Source organism: Impatiens glandulifera, chromosome 4 (assembly GCF_907164915.1).
Source record: "Impatiens glandulifera chromosome 4, dImpGla2.1, whole genome shotgun sequence".
Taxonomy (NCBI): domain Eukaryota; kingdom Viridiplantae; phylum Streptophyta; class Magnoliopsida; order Ericales; family Balsaminaceae; genus Impatiens; species Impatiens glandulifera.
In genome coordinates, this window is record NC_061865.1 from 7780746 (window position 1) to 7795107 (window position 14362).

General features: G+C 32.9%; 1 pseudogene; it reads left to right on the forward strand.

Moving 5' to 3' along the window:
* Nucleotides 1–12816: 12816 nt before the first annotated feature.
* On the forward strand, nucleotides 12817–14080 carry LOC124934615 (annotated as a pseudogene).
* Nucleotides 14081–14362: the final 282 nt, after the last annotated feature.

Sequence of the window (14362 nt, forward strand, 5' to 3'; positions counted from 1 at the left end):
ATAAAAATGCAAAAACATACTTGTAATCTTTTTTAATAATTTTGTATATTTAATCTTAGTCATTTTAATATCAATGTATAGAGAAAAGAGATCAACTAAGGTTTTGTTTTCTTTGAATTTTAAAAATATCATCAAAAATCAATTTTCCAATTAATCATCTCAACAATCACATCATTCATGTTATTAACCAAAATACTAAAATATTCTTTATTTTAAATTATTATTTTTTATTTTATTTATATATCAATACTTTTTAAGTTTTTTTTTATCAAAAATAATCATTACCTTCTCAAAATCATCACAAATCATTTTTTTCGCCCTCTAGATGTTTTAAAATCCCCAATCCGAACCATTCAAAAAGAAACCTATCAAGACATAAATCATTAATCGATCCAAGTTAATTTCATTTTAATTCGAAATTCTCAATTTAGATATAAGTTATACTTTAAAAAATCTTACTAACCCATAGTAAACCACATATTATTTCCCTTCAACATCATTATACAAATGTCTAGATCAGCTCCTATTTCTTTTAATAAATCTACAATTTCACCAACCAACTTGTAATAAGAACACGAGTTACCTCTAACAAGCACTCCATGTCATTCCATCCAATGAGAAGATCCTAAACTCGATTTCTACCTTTTTTTTAATAATAATAACAAAGCAATCTTCGAGAAATGTGTAAATTCTATGAACTAATTTGTTTCTTTGGCCTTGTTCTCTTTGGGTTTTTTAAAAAACCCATTCCAAATCAATTTTCCAATCAATCACTTCTCAACAATCACATCACTCATTTCATTAACCAAAATACTAAAATACCCTCTATTTTAAATTATTATTTTTTATTTTATTCATTTATATCAATACCCTTTAAGTCTTTTTACCAAAAATAATCATCACCTCCTCAAAATCATAACCCATCATTACATTTTTCCCTCTCTAGATTTTTTAAAAAACCCTAATCCGAACAAGGCCTTTGTTGCAAAAATATATCTTTAATATTTTACAAAATGTATAGCAAAATTGTCTAGGTTATCCAAGAGATTAATTTAGAATTTGAGGTGTGTTGAATTCTCCTAACATGTTTTCTAGTACAATTCTTCAGCACATAGTCTTAGATATATGCACAAAATATGTATTGATGATGTTATCATGTTTAACTTTAGAAAAATTAAGGTTTCTTTGAAATAGTTATATATATATTTTTTTTTATAAAAATGGATTACGTACATCAACAAATATTTTTTTCATATATATAATAGTATTTTTTTTTTTATAAAAATGAATCACATCAAGAAAGAATAAATAGATCAAAAGAAGAATAAAATAGTAATTTTGAGTTATGATCTTAAACCTAATCCCAAAAACTAGAATAAAAATATTATCAATCAATTATAGGAACAATATAACATAATTCAATCTTTACAATCCAACCAAAATAATGTAAATTAATCTTTAATGATTCACCTATTATTTATTACACTTAAAAAATGGTAATTAACTCATGGATGCATTTGAGTCAAACTCTGTTCGTGAGCCGCTCACGAACTGCTCGGTCAAAACTTCACTGGAGCTTGACTTTGAACAAGCTCGAGCCGACTCCTTTAATATTCGAGCCGAGCTCGAGCTCAAATAATATTTGTTCGATGACCTATCGAGCTTTTGTGAGCCTAATACTAAATAATATATATTATTTATTTTAATATTAAACTTAAAATTTAAAACAAATATTTTTTATTCACTCTCTCCGGCCCTCTTCAAAGTTCATATGTCATTTCCACATTATTATATCATATTGCCTCAAAAATTCATAAGTAAAACCCCCTAATTCCCTAATTCGTCGTCGTTAGAATATATTATATTATTACATAAATGAGTCGAGTCGAGCTTGAACTCAAATTTATAAACTCGTTCGAGCTTGAGTTCGAGCCGAACTAATTAATACTATATCGCTTGAGCTCGACTTGGCTCATTTGCATCCCTAAATTAACTCACTAAATAATATAACAAAAGTGATTTCGAATAAATCAAATGTCACGAAATTGATTCTAATTCAAAAACGTTTTAAATAGATTCTTATATTAAAAAAAAAACTAAAAAAATAGTAATTTAATTAGATATATTTCTTAAGGCTATTTTGATTTTAAGGTAATTTAATCATCAGTTTCTAAAACAAACCCAAAATTCTTATAAATCCAATAACATAGAATAATTAGAGTTAGAGTATGATACTCCATTTAGATATAATAAAGTTTTAAATATATTTTTATACAAAAATTGTTTATTGTAGATTTATTTTTATTTGAAAGAGTTAGGTTTTATAAGTAGTGCAAAACAAAGAACCTGACTATAAGTATGAATTTTTTTTATTCTTCGATTGAAATTTAAACCTCTTGTTAACTAATTTAAAATCATTGATTGTCTAAAGGTCAAACTAGGGTTATGTTTTATAGATTTGGATTATAACTAATTTTACTAATAAACTCATTTCATTTTTAAATCAAATTATATATTCATTCTCAATAATGGAATAAGACGTCAATTATATGTAAGACATGTATAAAGTCGGTTGATTCAAGTATTACGAGTTTTGTATTATGATATCATAATTTAAATTTTGTAATCTATATCATATTATTAAATTTTAACTAAATGACTATTGTACATCTTCCTTTCTTTCATTATCAATATTCTTATTTCCCTAGCATGAGAATAGAGTTTTTCATGGTGTTCAATTTCCTTCTATATCTGATGCGACTAGCGAGGATCAAACATATCCTTAATATTGGCATTCCTACAAATAACAATGGAGTTAAGCTAAAAAAACGTCACAACGAGACACTTAATCCTGCACACATCATCCCAGAATCTAATCGAGGCTTTGTCCCGCACAGTGAATCTGGATTTTTAGCGATAACTCTTTCATAAATAATATATATTTAACTCGCCCACAAAACGATTAGACTTTTTGGTAACTGTTTATACCAATCATGAATAAATTTACATTTAATCAACAATACCTAAAGACTATTTGGTTCCGATCACTGGTGAAAAAGAGGTCAAAACCGAGAGTAAAAACTCTCGGTTTTGACCCTATAACTTTCGGTATAGACACTTTACCGAAGGTTTTGGTAACTCTCGCCATTCCTCGGTATTGACTCTCTCGTTAAAAATAATTGGGCATTTATCGAGAGATATCGTAGAGTTTTCGGTTTAGAAACCCTAGAGTAAAACCGAAAGGTAATTGAAAAACTTTCGGTTTTTCTCTTTGTGGAAAAACCGAGGGTTTTACAAATAACTCTCGGTTTTCTTCAAACGGAGAAAACCGAGAGTTTTAAATATTACTCTCGGTTTTCTCCATTAGAAGAAAACCGAGAGTTTTCATATAATTCTCGCTTTTCTCCATTTAAAAAAAACCGAGAGTTATTAGAAAACTCTCAGTTTTCTTCTAATGGAGAAAACGAGGGTTATCTGAAAACGCTCGGTTTTCTCCGTTTTAAGAAAATCGAGAGTTATTATAAAACTTTCGGTTTTCCTCTTTGTGGAAAAATCGAGAGTTTTCTAATAACTCTCGGTTTTTGTCTTTGGGTAAAAACCGAGGGTTTGTCATATAACTCTCGGTTTTCTCTTTGGGTAAAAACCGAGAGTTTTCTTATATCTCTCGGTTTTTCCATTTGAAGAAAAACCGAGAGATTTCAATATTACTTTCGATTTTTTCCCGTAAATTTTTATAAATGTGCGGATTATTTTGCTCGCAACCAAAACCTGTTCAGCCAAACTAATATATCAATGATAAAAGAAATGCCACATACATTAAACGATCACATTAATTGATCATTATCATTACAAAATTCGAAACCAAACGAATAATCCGAACAATCTGTTATAAATTCAAATTGATACAACTATTAATGAAAACATGTTTTGAATCGAAACAACCTTAGCTTGTGGGGGGAGGAGGTGGTTGTTGTCTCATATACAATTCGATTCTCTCCATTCTTGCGTTCATCACTAACTTCTCCCTCTCTATTCCTGTCACAATTTCTTCCTTTTCCGCTTCCATTTCTTCCACTCTGCGCCTTCTTTCTTCATCCCTCTTCTCCAGTTCCTCCAGCTGGAGCTTCATTATTTGATTCTCTTCTAACAATCGCTCATTGTTTCGCTGTGAACTGTTTCCACTTCGACGATCCTCACGAAAGTGTGTGGGCCGGACGCCTAATCCCATTCCGAACACGACCCCGTGTTTTTGTTGTCCGAACACCCTCTCCGTCAATTCGAAATCCGATATTCCCGGTTCGTTATTAACAACCTCCTCCATCTCAACCTGCACAATTCAAATAAAATATCATTTCTATAATAAAAAACTAGGCATATTCAATTCACTTACAATTTTCTCTTGCACGTGTTCGTCCGGGACGGGTGTTGAGTTTTCTTTTGTCAGTTTTGGGGTACGGGTCCTCTTGAATACTTCAATTACAGACGGTGCCCATCCCATTTCAATCGCCTGTTGAAATAAATGATTTATATAATTAATAACAATCTTTAGATTAAGTTATTACAAATAATTTACTTACCAACTCGTCTTCAATCTGTGCAAACGATTTACTTCCCGTTCGATGCGGGAATTTCAGCTTCTTCCTGTTCTTCATATTTGTAGAACTGTTTCTTTGTATTTGAAATAAAAAATGAAGTTAGATTAATTAGTATCAACTTTTATTTGAATTATGAAACCGTACCTTAAATGTTTCTGTGAAGAAATGGTTGCGACACACAAACTCCCAATCATCTCGATCGTAGTCTGGTGGAGGATTAGCCAGTACCGCTGCCTCGTCTCCTTTGTGGACGCGAATATATGTCTTGTTCAAATCCGACCGCCATCTATCCCATATCTGATTGGCGTGTCCCAATCCGGTCTTTCGAAAAGACTCAATATCACCATTAGTAGCTTCGAACGGATCCTGAAAAAAATAACATCCAAATGTTAAAAATAATTATTTAATGACGTAATGTATAATCAAGTAATAAGTATTACCTTGATAGCAGTCCACAGTGAATCCAATTGGTCTGCACACAAAGCCTTCCACTTTAGAAGACGGTGTGAGACGGCTGTGGGGTCCCGAATAATCGACCCCACATGTCTAGACCACCGTGTTCTTCCCACGTCTGTACCGTCTGGCCTACCATCCTTCTCTCTAAACGTAAGAGGAATCCTTGTGCCTGCTACCCTCTTAGACAGCGCAATATTCTTGTTCTTCCCCCGTCTCTTGCGGGCAGAAGATTCTTCAAAATTATCAAAATCATAATTAGATATGTCAATCAATTGAAACACTAACTAATTTGTAAACGAGTTACCTGTCGATGATGGGTCGGGAGTGGTCCCGTGCTCCTCCTCGCCATCCTGCTCCTCGATAGGCTCCTCGAGACCCTCGTCTTTAGCCTCATCGTTATCCACCATATCAGCGAATGTGCTCTCTATAAACTCTTGGAGCTCACTAGCCTCAACATCCTCGTCTGTTGGAGGAGGCGCAGTAGCTATCGGGACCACAACAATCGGTGGTTGGTCTTTAGAAGACGATCCTCGGAGCTTTAAGGACTCGGATTGGGCAAGTAGGTTTTGGTAGCTTTTATCCAATTTCTTGGGTGTCTTCCTCATACTCTTCCAAGTTGTTTTAGGACCTTCAGACATTCTTAATTCACACCATTAATAAAATTGAGTGAACAATTGAAATAAAGTAGTAATAAGAATGAATATAAAGTTAAAAACATAAATCTACCTAATTAATTAATCTGAACTATATGTTTGTAAACCGCGGTTTTATTTTTGTCACAATCTTCCAACCGGGTCGGGCTGACATATTAGGGGCATAGAATACTTGTTTTGCTTGACTCGCCAATATATACGGTCTTGACTTTGAGTTTTCAAAATTCGGTTTACATTTACACTTACGAAGCCATATTTATCCACTTTCACTCCTAGTTTCCCCGAGTGTGTATCAAACCACTTACACTTGAATAAAACAACTCGTTTGTGAGAATAGAATTGTACTTCGATTATATCCGTCAAAACTCCGTAGTATGACATAGTTTCAGATCCGTTGTGCCCCTCAACAACCACCCCACTATTTTGAGTGGTCAAACCTTCGTCGTGTTTTTCTGTACAGAATTTGAATCTGTTTACTTTACACCAAACATACATAGACGAGTACATACTTGGACCTTCTCCTAAGATCTTGAGGTCTCTTGATATGTCGTTAATTTCTGCTAAATGGGCGACCTATATATGTATCCGAAATGAAGTTGTTAAAATGAATAAAAAGAGTTAGGATATATGGTTTATAATTTACTCACTCGATGCTTGAAATATGCGGCAAACGTTTCTCCACTGGACTCGTTGTTATAATCTCTGCAAATAGATCGAATATTAAATAGCATACTTTTTAATGCTAATTAGTAATAGCAACATCGAATCTTACATGTAAAAAGGTTCTGCTTCGGGACAATTTTTCAAAATGTAAGAATGAGCTGTCACTCGATCGATATAATTCAAGTTGTATACTTTTCCGTTAGATAGGTCTTCCAACGATGCAAATATTGAAATGCCCGAGATTTCAGGTTGTGCATTTTCTTGCTCTTGTTCCTCCATATACCTGGCACATAAACTAATACTCTCATTAACAAGATAGCTCTCGCTTATAGAGGCTTCGGGGTGGTTATTATTCCTCAAATATCTTTTCATTGTACCCATGTAATGTTCAAACGGATACATCCATCGATACTGAACAGGTCCTCCAAGCAAAGCCTCAAATGACAAGTGAACCGGGAGATGCATCATGATGTCGAAGATTGACGGCGGAAAAATCATTTCAAATTTGCAAAGTGTCAATGTAATATCCATGTACAATTGTTCGAGGTCCTCTTGAATCAACTCTTTGAAGCACAACAACCGAAAGAAACGAGACAAATTTACTAACGCATCATACACATTATCTGGAAGTAATCCACGAGTTACTAAAGGAATAAGATATTCCAATAAAATGGGACAATCATGACTCTTTAATCCCGAAATCTTTTTCTCTTCTAAATTTACACAACCGCCAATATTTGTGCAAAAGCCATCGGGCAACTTGAGATCTTTCAAGAAGTTACAAAGACGTTTTTTATTTTCGGATGTCAAAGTGAAAGGCGCTTCTGGATAATGAACAACTCCTTCATCATTTATAGGATGTAACCATGATTTTATGTCTAAGAGTTCTAAGTCTTTACGGTCTTTAGGACCATGCTTAGTTTTCTCTTTCACATTCATTATTGTTCCCAACACGCTATCACAGATATTTTTCTCAATATGCATCACATCCAAATTATGTCTCAATAATAGTGATTTCCAATAAAGCAGACGGAAGAAAATGCTAAGTTTGTTCCAATTGTCTCCCCGCGTTTCATGATATATCTTGTTTCTCTTGCTCAGATCCGCACTAAGAATTATGTCTTCTAGGTCTCGTGCTTGCTCGTAACTTTCTTGCCCCGTTAACAATCTAGGGGGATCTCTATAATCAGTTCGACCATCAAACGACTCTTTATCCCTTCTGTATTTGTGCTTCGGTGGAAGGAAACGTCTATGACCCAAGTAACATTGTTTGGAACCATGAACCAATCGAAGAGATACCGTGTCGTTGTTATAACAAGGACAAGCGAATTTACCTTTCGTACTCCAGCCTGATAAATTCGCGTATGCGGGAAAGTCGTTAATGGTCCACAACAACGCCGCTCGCATGTTAAAGTATTGCGAGGTGTGTGCATCAAATGTTTTCACACCTGTTTGCCACAGTTCATGCAACTCTTCGATCAATGGCTGGAGAAATATGTCAATTGCATCTCCCGGACTCTTTGGACCCGGAATTAACATAGATAAAATGAAATTGCTAGAATCCATGCAAGTCGTGGGTGACACATTATAAGGAACGAGAATAACCGGCCAAACACTGTATGATTTTTTCCCATTTGCAAATGGCTGAAACCCATTGCTTGATAAACCCAGTCTTACGTTTCGAGATTCTGAAGCAAAATCTGTATAATTTTCATCAAACGTCTTCCAAGTTAAGGAATCAGCGGGGTGTCTCAACGTATCACTATCAACTCTTCCTTCTTTATGCCATCTCATCATTGGAGCCGTTTTTGAGGACATATATAGTCTTTGCAGTCTTGGTATTAAAGGGAAATATCTCAACACCTTTTTTGGAATGAATTTCCCATTTTGCTTCTCCCGAACTGTCCCACTTGTTTGGTCGACTTTCCATCTTGAAATACCGCAAACTCTACAATAATCTTCATTTATGTCAAACTGAATAACCATCAATCAAACTAATATAATGAAACCAATATAATCAAACCTAAAATCAAACTAACCTAAAATCAAACTAATATAATGAAACCAATATAAACTAACATAAAATCAAACTAATATAATGAAACCAATATAATCAAACCTAAAATCAAAAATCAGACCTATATAACATGATATCCAAAATCAGACCTATAATCCAAAAATCTAACTAACCTAAAATCCAAAATCAGACATATAATCAAACCTAAAATCAAAAATCAAACTAACCTACAATCCAAAATCAAACCAATATAACCTGAAATCCAAAATATAACCTAAAATCCAAAATCCAACATAAAATCAAACTAACCTTTGCGTCTGTAGTTTGAATCGGAGGGCGGCAGTCTTCAATCACCAGCGTCGTCGATCCAAGCGGAGGCAGCGAGCGGCGTCGTCGATCCAAGTGGAGGCAGCGACCTGGCGACGGAAAGACTTCTTAAATAACCGGCGGCGTCAATCGGAGGAGGGCGGCGCGGCTTCGTCTTCGATTGCTGGCTGGAGGACGCGGCTGGGCAGGAGGCGGCGCGGAAGAAGAAGCCGAAGAAGAATCAGAAGAAGAATCGGCCGGGGAGAGAGAAATAAAACGGGGAAAGAAGAAAGAAAAAAGCGAGTTTTGTTTTTTTAAAGGTCATTTCCGAGAGTTAATCATATAACTCTCGATTTTGATCATTTGATTAATTTCCGAGAGTTATATGATTACCTCTCGGTTTTGATCATTTGATTAATTTCCGAGAGTTATATTATTACCTCTCGATTTTGATCATTTGATTAATTTCCGAGAGTTATATTATTACCTCTCGGTTTTGATTAATTAAATTCCGAGAGATGTGTCTAAATCTCTCGGTTTTGAAATGTGTACAATTTAATTTAATTAGATATAAACGAAAGTTAATAGTATAACTTTCGGTTTTGATGGTTATTTCCGAAAGTTTTACAATTAAATTTCGGAATTACAATTTCACAAATTGTTAAATTAATTGGTTTTTAACCTTCTAATGACTTTGAACACCATTATTTTAACACATTTGATAACCTTAAAACATTACACAATTCATATGATCAAACTTTGTACACATTCATATGATCATCAAACACAAACATACATATACACTTTTTTATATAATCAAACACAATCATAAAGATTTTAACATCAAACACAATCTTCATTTTTAAAATATAACACACACTTGATTATATTAGCTAGGAGTCTAGATTAGTAGGTTTAAAACAAAATAATTTAACAAATTAGGAAGTGGTAAAACCGAAAGTGAATAGTATAACTTTCGGTTTTTAGGGTTTTTGCGAAGGTTTTGAATAAACCTCTCGGTCCTGACCTTAAATATGATGTTTTTAGGAAGGGTCAAAACCGAAGGTTTTCAAATAAACCTTCGGTTTTAACCCTTCCCCATACTTAGAACATTTTTCGATTTTTTTAAACTAGTGTAAAAACCGAAGGTTTTCAAATAAACCTTTGGTTTTGACCCTTAGAAATTTTCTGATTTTTTTAAATAGGGGTCAAAACCGAAGGTTTATTTGAAAACCTTCGGTTTTTACCCTTCCCCATACTTAGAAAATTTTCATATTTTTTTAAACTAGGGTCAAAACCGAAGGTTTTCAAATAAACCTTCGGTTTTTACCCTTCCCCATATTTAGATAATTTTCAGATTTTTTTAAATAGGGGGTAAAAACCGAAGGTTTATTTGAAAACCTTCGGTTTTTACCCTTCCCCATATTTAGAAAATTTTCAGATTTTTTTAAACTAGGGTCAAAACCGAAGGTTTTCAAATAAACCTTCGGTTTTTACCCTTCCCCATATTTAGAAAATTTTCAGATTTTTTTAAACAGGGGTCAAAACCGAAGGTTTTCAAATAAACCTTCGGTTTTTACCCTTCCCCATATTTAGATAATTTTCAGATTTTTTTAAACTAGGGTAAAAACCGAAGGTTTTCAAATAAACCTTCGGTTTTTACCCTACCCCATATTTAGAAAATTTTCAGATTTTTTTAAACAGGGGTCAAAACCGAAGGTTTATTTGAAAACCTTCGGTTTTTACCCTTAAGATTTTTTTAAATCAGGGTCAAAACCGAAGGTTTATTTGAAAACCTTCGGTTTTTACCCTTAGAATTTTTTTAGATTTTTTTAAACCAGGGTCAAAACCGAAGGTTTATTTGAAAACCTTCGATTTTGGCCATGCTGTTTTTTTTTTTAAAATAAGGTGAAAAGTAAACAATAATAAAATAATTCATTAACAACATATATATTAAAACCAAACCAAACATAATAATAATAATAATTCATGAAAATTAAAACAAAACACATAAAAATATTGTCATCGTCGTTCGTACGGAAAAACAAATAAACACATAATTAATCTAGAAATTATTAGATGGGGTGGGAGGAGGGGGTGGTTGATTCAGTCGACTCCTCAACAATGCAAGTTTCTGTTCGAGATTCTCTAATCTCTGGGCCATTTCGGCCCTGTCCGCTTTAATTTCACTGAGCAAATGGCCTCTTTCCGCATCCCTTAATCGGATTTGTTCCATTTTCAGCGTCATCTGTCTTACCTCTTCCTCACGTGCCGCAACTTCTGATTGTGCTATCAGATTCTGGTAACACGGATGCAGTTTCTCCGGTGTACGCCGAAGTCTCTTCCATGAATCACCCATATCCTAAATGCATTTCAGATATATGTATATATATATATTAATCAAACAAAATAACGTAAACTAGCATAAATCTAGATAATATATATATATATATATAAACTTAAGAAATCTAAATCTCATAATAAACAAAATAAAAAAACAAATGAAACAAACCTGAACGAGAGAAGAGAAGAACCGACGTGCAGGAGGCTAGGCGGCTGCGGCGCGGGAGAGAGAGAAAGGAGAGATGAGTGGAATGAAAAAGAGAAGGGTTAGGGTTTATATTTATAGAGGTAGATGCCGAAAGTTTTCATATAACTTTCGGTTTTGATATTAGTCAAAATCGAAGGTTTATTAAAAACCCTTCGGAAATAACCATTACCAAATTTTGAATTTTTTTAATTGAGCAAAACCGAAGGTTCTTTGTAAAACTTTCGGAAAAGAGAATTTCAAAAAAGGTAAAACCGAAGGTTATTTGAATAACCTTCGCAATTAAAAATCCCCGGGATTTCAAAACCGAAGGTTTTTGTAAAAACCTTTGCAATTAACCCACATCCAACACTTAGAATTTTTTTGGTTTTTTGGGAAGGTAAAAACCGAAAGTTCTACAAAGAACTTTCGGTAATAATTAATAAACCCGAAGGTTTTACACCCCTCTCGGAATCTATTTTTAATACCGAAAGATTTACTCCTCTCGGGAGTATTTAGGAGAGTTTTACAAAACCTTCGGAAAAAACGTCGGTAAAAATCATTTTTTTACCAGTGGATATAAATTTTACTACACAATATAATAGAAGTATTTTATTAAAGGAAATAAGATCTTAGATACCCAAACTCCTTTGATCTTGATCCTTCACCTTAACCTAACCTGCCAAATGACCAAACGAAGAATTAGATTGTGGGAATAGAAATATTTTATAATATTCATTGTTTTTATATTGCAACACTATTTACTTTCAATATGAACTAATATATTTTTTTTAAAAGATGACTGAAACTTTCGCATTGACTTATCCTACAATTTCTTACCACTTCTTTTGTATTTCCATTTTTATATTTAATTAATACATTTATTCCATTCCCGCGCACTCACGTGCTCCAAATAAAATCTGTTTTTATTTAAGTTATAACAAATTAAAGTACAAAATCCTAAATAAACAAAATTAAAATGCTGAAACATACGTACAAAAATAAGACAATAACCTAACAATATTTTTTTTGAAGTGTGATTAAAATTTACTTGATAAGCAAAAAAGTTAATACTAGCAAAAGTTGTCATTCCATCCACTGAATAAACATAAAATCATTTTTTATTATTATAATATTAATAATAATAAACACCATGCGTAAACTCTAATACTAATTGGAAGGTTTCTTTAAATATATAATACAATTAGGACTTTATAATTGTCTAGGTTATCTTATGGAAGAGATTTAAAATTTGAGTTAGGTTGAATTCTTCTGGCATGTTTTCAAGTACTATTCTTCAACAGATGGTGTAGTCTTGAAAATATATATAAAATATGTATTTTAACTTCTGATAAATAAATGTTAATTTGAAATTAACATAAATAGATAGTGTTTATAATTTTCAAAGTATGATGCATGCATGGAACATTAGTATTATAATGGTTGTTCACATTGCCATGTCATATGAATTAATTAAGGAAGATCATGGCTGGCTTCTTCCTATATATAGCTCTTCATCTTCTCAACCCTAACACCACACCACCCTCAATTCTAATTAATTGTAACAATCTTCTATTCAAAAGAGAGAGTCTTCAAGAGATGGAGAAAATTAGAAGCATTAGTACTCTTATACCTTTCTTCATTTTGTTCTTAGCCTTTTCCAATTATGCAACAGCTTCTGAGGAACTTGGTAAGCATTCATTTTTACATCAACGTTGCCTAATTAAACATTTAAAGAAAATTATAATTTACGCTAAACGCAAAGATAGCATAATCATCTACACTAAACTTTAATGGTGATAAATCTACGCAGAGTATGAGGGAGAGTTCAACTACGAGGAGGATAGCGAAAGAGGGCCGGAAGGATGGGGAGGCTTGTGTAATAGTGGAAGGATGCAGTCTCCAATCGATCTATCAAATGAGAGAGTTGAAATGGTTTCCCATTTAGGGATTGTTAAAAGGAAATACAAGCCATCCAATGCTACCCTCATTAATAAAGGCCATGACATGCAGGTAAATATACACTTTAATTAATGTGATTGGTAATGCTATCTCGATTAAATTGGAAAGACCTTTGGTTATATTTATTTATAATTTTAATTGACATGTATAAATAAATACTGTAGTTGAGTTGGAAAGGTGATGCGGGATCTATTGAAATAAATGAAACTGAATATGAACTCCAACAATGTCATTGACACTCACCTTCTGAACATACCATTAACAACATAAGGTAATACTTTTTTTTTTAATTTTAAAAGTATTTTTTATTTAAATTATTTCACAGTAGATGTCGCAAAGGCTATGGTGAAATATTAGAATAATAAACTTTGCATTGATATAATTGTTTAAACAAAATGTAGATTTGATCTTGAGGCGCATTTAGTTCATAGGAGCAAGAGCGGAAAATATGCTGTTATAAGCATAATTTATAAACTTGGACATGCCGATTCTTTCTTAACTCAGGTATTAATTCATTCTTGAACGCTCAATTATATATCTATATTTATTAGAAAAATGAAACAGAGAAAATTTATAATTAATGTTGATATTTTGCTTGCAGTTGAAGGAAGACTTGATAGACCTTCAAGACACACTACATTTAGAGAGAATGGTGGGGATTGTAGATTCGAGAATGATTGAGATTGGAAGTCACAAATATTACCGTTATCATGGTTCTCTTACTACTCCTCCATGCAATGAAACTGTTACTTGGACCGTGGTTAATAAGGTAATGACAGTTTCAAAAGCACAATTAGAAGTGTTGCGGGAGGCAATTCATGATGAATCGGGAAGCAATGCTAGGCCATTACAATCCATAAATGGACGTACAGTTCAACTTTATACTCCTGAAGATTATTAAGAATAGTATTATGAAGTTTATAATTGGTGTGTGCCATATACCTTTTTTTTATCTAGTCAATTAAGTATGTTTAATCATATTTTTATTTTGTTTATTGTTATTTGTACCAATAAAAACTTAATATGATTTGTGCGTTATGAATAAAAATTTTATTGTGTTTTTTCACAAGGATGGATATAAGTATTGTATTATATGCTCATCTATTTACTATATATGGTGTCGTTTGTTTGGCCATTATATATGGAATATAACTTTTGTAAAAAAAAATAGTACTCGTTTAGA